The sequence below is a fragment of the Schistocerca americana genome, chromosome X (assembly GCF_021461395.2).
Source record: "Schistocerca americana isolate TAMUIC-IGC-003095 chromosome X, iqSchAmer2.1, whole genome shotgun sequence".
Lineage (NCBI taxonomy): Eukaryota > Metazoa > Arthropoda > Insecta > Orthoptera > Acrididae > Schistocerca > Schistocerca americana.
In genome coordinates, this window is record NC_060130.1 from 769,051,775 (window position 1) to 769,060,415 (window position 8,641).

The following is an 8,641-nucleotide window of genomic DNA, read 5'->3' on the forward strand; positions in this document are numbered from 1 at the left end:
TTACCAACATTTGCAATAACACACAGAACTTTAAACTTCTTTATAGCATAGGTTTGTCTGCTGATAATTCTCGTTAATACTAATTTTAAACTTTCAGTTTAGGATACTCGGGTTGCACAATACGAGGTAAGGATCCTGTCTAGGTCAGTGATCAGGATCAGTAATGGCTAAGGCAATTCTGGTAAAAGTCACGTTATTATTGAACAGTCAGAAACATTTTCGACACTGGTCCACACAGATACACTTCTAAAGATGAAATAAATGTTTGACCTGTGCAAGTCGGTGCGACGGTTGGCGGGCAGCGAGATAGCGGGCAGCACGGCACACATACAAGCCCGGCTAAGGCTCACACAACATCGGCACTTTCCATCTTCTTAGCGTCGTAATCTTTCCAATTTTGTGCCTCAGAATATAGCCATGCCAAGTAGTCGTCGGAATCGGTTCATCCGAGGCTCAATGGAAATCACTTTTCCTGGGTAGCCTCCTCGGTACAGTACGTGTACTTCCGACTGTTGCTCGCCTCCGACTGTAATACTGTGCCCATTGTGCCGAACCGCGCCAGTGTACGTTTTCCCGCCTCGCCTGCCTCCACCTTTTCCCGCTCCCCTACAGGTAGGGTATTCACCACAGGTTTTCTACTACACATATCCTAATGCATTACCTGCGTATGGACCAAGTGTATAAATTACAATTTTCACATCTTACAATAGTTTTAACATTAAATACACTTTCCTTTGATTACCACATTATTTGAAATCTAACATAAATAATAATATTCATTTCAAAAGTTGCTCACAGTCTCTTTAACATAACGATACGAACCGAAAAAAAAAAGTTCAAAACATTACTTACATTAATTTATCTAAATTCATAAAGAAAAAAAATTATTATATGTACAGTTGTCGTTACACATGCCCCTGTTTCCAGAAAATTTTCTTAAGTTCAAATTTTATGGGAACACTAAATCTTACAATTATACAGTGGTTCCGAATCTTTACTTAATTGTCCAAAAAGATTTACACTACATATTTCCTTTTACTCACTGTATATAGGTTTACACTTTTTTAACACATCAAGAATAATTACTTGTCATTTACTCAAGTGCCTTTTGTACAGTCCAACTTTCCATCATAACATCACTAAAATAGCAATTTGATCATTTTTTCTAAATTTCTCAAAGAAATAATTTAAAATTCTGGAATACAAACACTTAACTACAAAAACAATTGCATATTTTGTATACACTATAAGATAATTTGTCGCTGCTTGCTTTGAATAGCAGTCCATTTTCTTACTTACTAAACAAAACACACACATATATTCAGAAAATTAACTACACATATTTGCTGCCTATTATGCGGATTTGGGCAGTCCTTTTCACTTCATATTGTCACATCTCCTGGATCACATTTACAATTTTCCATCGATTATTTATCTGCCCTCATTGGTATTTGGCAGTCCTTCATATTATGGTTCATACACTGCCCATTTTCATTTTTGACAGTCCCATCTTTTATCTGGCTGATAGCATTTATCCTTTCTTTTCAGTCCTTTTCTCCATACATTTTTACAGTTACAGTACAATTGGTAATCTGAAACTCGCATAACTACATTAGCACACTTTCAAGGGTATACAGACATTTACAAAGATTAGATACATTTAGAATAACTTGGGTCCAGCATAAGATACAGCACATTTACTCGTTCCTAGGAACATACAGTTTCAGGTCCACAATATTTCTTACACCTAAAGGTCTTTTGGATTTTGGGTAGATCTGGTAGTAAGCATTGTCGTGTGGAATATTCTGTATTATATATGGTCCATTATAAATATATTTAAATTTTGAAATTTCATGGTTTAGTTCACTAGACTTTTCATGGGTTTTTAAAAGAACATAATCTCCAATTTTAAATTTTGAAACTTTTAAAATTTTATTGTGTCTTTTAGATCTAGATTCAGCTTTTTGCTTTGCCCTTTTTATCACCAATTCTTTCTTTTAATCCAATCCCAAACTTGTACAAGGTGGAAACTCTAGTTTTTCTTCAATTAAACTTTTACTACTGCTGCCTAACAAAATTTCTTCTGGTGGAAATCCTGTAGTTTCATGATGTAATGTGTTCATGACATTCTCAAAATCCGATATAAATCTGCCCCAGACTCTAAATCATGCCCCTTCCTGTCTTTTCCACAAGATACGTTCCTGCCCTGTGAACCAATTATATCTGGCGGCTTTTTCGGTTTCTGGAGTTCAAAGTCTTTGCTTACTTGAACTCGTTGCAAAATAAACATTGAGTCGTCCGGCGGCTCTTTCTTTCTTTGTTCAGTCTCAACATCTGGATTTTGTTTTGATACGTCGTCATCGTTAGGTACAATATCGCAATTAACTGCATCCCCTTTATTTTCACTGATTTTCTCATACCCTCTTTCAGTAAAATTATATTCAGTTTCCTTTACACCTGAAAATTCATCTTCACTAGAATCACCACTACTCTCTTCCTCAACATCAGATTCACTTAAGTACGCTACTTTTGCACAATAGGTGAAGTTAGAATATTCAATTTTGTTTGTATTTGCGTACCTTTCATCATCTGAACTATCGTCGGAATCCAACCATTCCGGATCGCTTTCAGGTTCTAACATAAAAGCTTTTCTGAGACAGGCACTAAGTTCTTCCTCTGTATTGTCGTCAGGCTTGGATTTTAACTCAATCTCCTCTTTTGGCAACACGGCCTCATCATCAGCTTTATTTACATCTACTGTGACTTCATATTTAGTGTAATCCTCGTGGACTTTAATTACTTTCAGGTAATCATCTACCCCTTCTCCACAGTGCCTCTCGGTAGCAGCTTGTACTATTGGCGGACTGTTAGCAGAAGTTATTTCTTCGTCAATGCGGCAGATTTCATCCTCCAAATCCTTCCTATCATTAACCTTCCTCCTATCGGCAGCACGCGTACTTTGCGCGGCGCTATTTATTCTCCCCTCTTCAAATTTGGGCCATGTCACTTTATGGACGTCCCTACTATCTCTCTTTCCACCAACTAATTTCTTCGCCTCGTACTCCCTTTTAAAATCCTCCCACTCACATTGCTTTAGGCCTTTGTACAGATCATCGATCTGCACACGCCAATCAGTTACTTCTGCTAATTCATCCTCGCCTTTTATCTCATTGCAAACACTGCTAACCGCACCTCTCTCTGTATTCACAGTTTCATTTATTGTTTCCTTTGCCATGGAATTATCACTCGTAAAATTTTCCTCAGCTCTTACGGCTACGTTCGTACCTACTGCTGACGTATTGCTAGCGGCTTCTTTCCGAACAGATGTTCTGCTAGGCTGGGCCGTTGCCCTCTGATGCTCCACTCGCCTGTTAACATGTAGCGCTCTGTGCGGCAGAGATGACTCATTCTGGCTCGCACCTGATGCTTGTTTCGCCACAACACTTTGCGGCGTTCCATGTCCGACCCTAGCCTGTCTCATTACATTACAGTCGGTCCGGTATCTTTTCTTAAATCGGGGCCTGTATGTGTTGTCCGCTTCCGTTTGGCCCGCAACGTTCGCGGTAAATAGTTTCCCGCGTCGTCATTATTTTGCGCGGTATACTCTCGACCGCGACCTGGATAATTTCCTCTGCCTCTTCCTCTGCCTCTTCCTCTCTGTATTACATTGACGCGAAATCTATCGCCGTCATTTCGTTCGTCATTGTGTCGGTTATTACGGTTACCAAAATTTTGATAATTGGCACGACTTTCGCGCCAATGATCTTCGTCTTCGACTCTTTCGAGAAATGCTTGGAAGCTGCGATGATTGCTTCCTACATACCTCTTTGAATCTTCTGGAAGCTTTTTATATAACTCCCAGATAATTTCTGAATCTGATCTTCGGCCTTTTAAATGCGTCAATTTCCGGTACCAATGCTCGCAGAAATCTTTCAAAGAATTCCTGCCCCTGTTATCATGCTGTTTGGCCATGATGAACTCCCGCCATAAATGGTCCTGCTTTTGTTCAGACCAATATTCTTCCGTAAATCTTTGCCTAAATTCTTCGAACGCCATTCGTTCGGTATTTAAATTTATTCCCCAGCGCTTAGCATCACCCGCTAAGACGCTAATTACAATGTTTATCTTTTCCTGATCAGACAAGTGCTCAGGAAATACTCTCTCGCAATTTTTAATAAAATCTAACGGATGCCACCCGTTATGTTTCTTGGCTGGATCGAAGCGTTCCTCGCCTTCTAACAGCTTCGTAATTGGTGTGCCATTACAGACGACACCAGGCCTATCTTTAATTTTGCTCTCCAGATCGAAAATTCTGCCTTGAATTTTCGTAGTATTTTGTTCACAATTTTGAACACATCTGGTTACTTTTTTACTTAAATCCCTTTCAGTGTCTAAAACTACCTTTTTCAATTGTGATATCCCGTGTTGACATTCGTTTACGATCTCAGTTTTAAGACCGAAAACTTTTTCGCCTGCCTTAGTTTCAACCAGAGGTTCTACTTTCTCTTGGATGTTGAAAATTTCAACATCGAATCTACTATTAATGTTTCCAGTTTCCTCCTGCATAGTATCCATATTTTTGTTAATGGTATCAATTTCAAGTTTCAGTGTATTTACCACAGAACTTATATTACCCACTTTTTGTTCTACCTGTTCTATTTGTTTACTAATTTTAATTCCCTGTCCTTCGATCTGTGCTTTAATTTGATCCATCTGTGTTTTGAGTTGCTCGTCAACGTGTGTTTTGAGCTGATTAACCTGATTGCCGACTTGTTTTTGAAGTTGCTCATTCTGTATTTTGAGCTGCTCACCAACGTGCGTTTTAAGCTGCTCACTCTGTCCTGCAATTTGTTTGGTTAATTGTTCAAATAAATCGTTCATGTTTAAAATTTTCACACTGTTTTGTTCTACGGAATCGGTGTGTTCCGACCCTACTTCAAAAGTTTCTTTCGGTTCTTTCTTTATCTGTGGAGAATCAAACATGTCAGTGGATTCATTCACACACCCACTATCATCTACAAAGTCACCCTCTACTTCCTGTTTTATTCCTTGCTGTCTTCGAGGCGATCTCAACCTTTCAATCTGTTCATTGACATGTTCGTGGTATTGTATGTACGCCAACTGTCTTTCGCTAACGCCATCTGTTATCTGGCCGCGTAAACTCCGGCTACTGCCAGCCGCATTCTCCATTTCACTTGGCGCATCTACCCTGCCTACGTTCCTGTCCATATTGAATGCCAACTATACCACACTATTATACTTGACTCACACTGCAGTTTATTTTACTGAACTTTATTGCTATTCGTGCCATTGAACATCCACTGTTCGATCTTTACATTAATTTGTAACTGACAACAACTGGATGTTCTGTCACCGGGAAGCCACTTGTAACGCTTCCGCTCTAAAACGGACGGACGTCAGCTCTATAAAGCCTGTACTGCAATAAGTTCACGGGCTTCACCTTACAAACAAAGATTTTAGTACATAAGTTGACCGTGTGTACCTAATAGAAGCAAGATCGGACTTGTACTCAGTCAATAACTACAGTGACGTATCAAGCAAAAGCAAAGTATAATCACTCTTTCGCATGGACAAGAAGTACACACAGTAGATGCTACCTATAATTAATAATTCGGTCGCCAGCCTACTTAGGCAATGAGTGAGTTTTTCCTTGTACAAGTGGGTGCATGTACAAGCGTAGTAACACGTAGTAACGTTGCGTTATATGGCAAAGTTTGAAACCGGAAAAATCCACTGAACTAAAGTTTTCTCCCTTTGTACTAATTTGGATGAACTACATTTACACAACACCACACAGCAATGATTACTACGAACTACATTTTGTATATTGATCAGACTGAAATCGGGCATAGATTGCCCTAGCATTAGCAATCTCGAAAATACACACACTATGTCACTATTAAGGATGGAAAAACACTAATACACTTGGGTTTAATATAGAACTTAGCTTTACAGGTCAAATCTGGTCAGTACACATCAAGGTTTGAAAGAATGGACAAGAAAAAAGGGGGGACCCTGAAACTGTTATGGTCGTTATACTGAAACTATTAAGTACTGAAGGCAAATTAACACTCACAATTATCAATCTATGGATAACTACTCTTTTGTCTTACTTCTGAATAATTTAACTGTCATTATTTCTGTCTCAAATTAATTAAATAACATCGCTAACTCAATTAAAAAAAAACTCTCTTTCAACTTAGTCATACTTTTGTTCTTTACCAACATTTGCAATAACACACAGAACTTTAAACTTCTTTATAGCATAGGTTTGTCTGCTGATAATTCTCGTTAATACTAATTTTAAACTTTCAGTTTAGGATACTCGGGTTGCACAATACGAGGTAAGGATCCTGTCTAGGTCAGTGATCAGGATCAGTAATGGCTAAGGCAATTCTGGTAAAAGTCACGTTATTATTGAACAGTCAGAAACATTTTCGACACTGGTCCACACAGATACACTTCTAAAGATGAAATAAATGTTTGACCTGTGCAAGTCGGTGCGACGGTTGGCGGGCAGCGAGATAGCGGGCAGCACGGCACACATACAAGCCCGGCTAAGGCTCACACAACATCGGCACTTTCCATCTTCTTAGCGTCGTAATCTTTCCAATTTTGTGCCTCAGAATATAGCCATGCCAAGTAGTCGTCGGAATCGGTTCATCCGAGGCTCAATGGAATCCACTTTTCCTGGGTTGCCTCCTCGGTACAGTACGTGTACTTCCGACTGTTGCTCGCCTCCGACTGTAATACTGTGCCCGTTGTGCCGAACCGCGCCAGTGTACGTTTTCCCGCCTCGCCTGTCTCCACCTTTTCCCGCTCTCCTACAGGTAGGGTATTCACCACAGGTTTTCTACTACACATATCCTAATGCATTACCTACGTATGGACCAAGTGTATAAATTACAATTTTCACATCTTACAATAGTTTTAACATTAAATACACTTTCCTTTGATTACCACATTATTTGAAATCTAACATAAATAATAATATTCATTTCAAAAGTTGCTCACAGTCTCTTTGACATAACGATACGAACCGAAAAAAAAGTTCAAAACATTGCTTACATTAATTTATCTAAATTCATAAAGAAAAAAAATTATTGTATGTACAGTTGTCGTTACAACACCTCTTCACACAGCCTTCTTCTATCGCACGTCACTGTATTTCGATCTGTGGAATTGAAACGTGTATACTGGATGCCATCAAACTATATTCAGGACAGCGGAAATTAAAATGTCCTTGCAACACTATCATAGTGCAAGAAATTTTGTCGTTCCCAAAAGAGAGGAAGAAAATTACGTAGCTGTACTTTATCTGAACTACCCACTCCTGACAAGGCGAACATTCCTGCGTCAACAGACGATCCTGATGAAACTTGGTGGGTGTATACAGGGGGCAAAATAATGCAATACATTTTTTTTGTGCCCTGTTTCATTTTTAAGGTGTAAAACCATGGTGTATATGAGGCACTGAGAGCACAAGCGGACTAACCCCGGAGAAGTCAATATGGAGGAAACAGGTCTCATAATACGGGCCCACAAATAATGTATGTTTGTGATACATTGCAGCCTTGTAACATGCATATGATGTAACTGTGGTTTTATTGAACAATATTTTGACATAGATAAATTACAAAAGTACTATATAGTAGAATATTAGCAGTTTTGTTGTGGCTTAGTCCATTTTCGCTCCAAGTAGTTGAACATTCTCAATGACAGGTCCGTTAGTACGCTGATGCATGTGACAATAGTATTCATTACTAGTATACATTGTACACATTACATGTACCATTTTACATTGGTTTCTGTAATGTTACGCATTGTGTTACATTTCAAAATCATCCACAGGCAATGTTTCTACAGCATTTGATGACGTTTGTAAAGTTTTGTAGAAATCATGATGAAGTGGAGGTACATACGGAAGCAAACTTAGCAGATCCTTCTTTTTTGCCTCTGTAATTACATTTCCATTAGGATAAAGCAGTTCGAGATTGCTGATGCATGTGGATGTTCGTTTGGCCACATCAATTTCCTGAAATGGCTCTTGGTTTTGGTTCGAGTATTTATACAATATTTTGAATCTGTTGGTTGCTTCATACTGCAGCCACTGTATGTTCAACCATTGTACTTTACAATTGCCAGAAGACATTTTTCGATTCGTGATGTTTCTTTCGAGTTGTTTTGTTGAAAAGAAACATTCCGCATTCATATTAATTACCTTGAATGGATTCCTTTTTCTGGCACTCACTACCACATCATTCCAGTGTTTAGGACGGTAAATATTAGGAAAATACTTTTTTCGTTTCTGAACTAAGCCAAAATCCTGATCACAGGGCAGGTACGAGTGTCCGCTAACTAAAAATTTATGGTCTATTTCCTTCACAGAGAACTCTGAGCTGTTGACAATGTATTGGCACAGTACAGCAACCTTTATGTTTCTATTCTGGCCTCCGCACTGATCAGAGTACATAATTAGTTTTTCAGTCCTGACAAAATTGCGTATGAAGTACAGCAAACAAGAACCAATTTCTTGTGGCCCTCTCGACGCAATGGATTCATGCCACAGAAACATGTATACATCATCATTGTGCATATTGTGGATGCCAAAGCAATATGT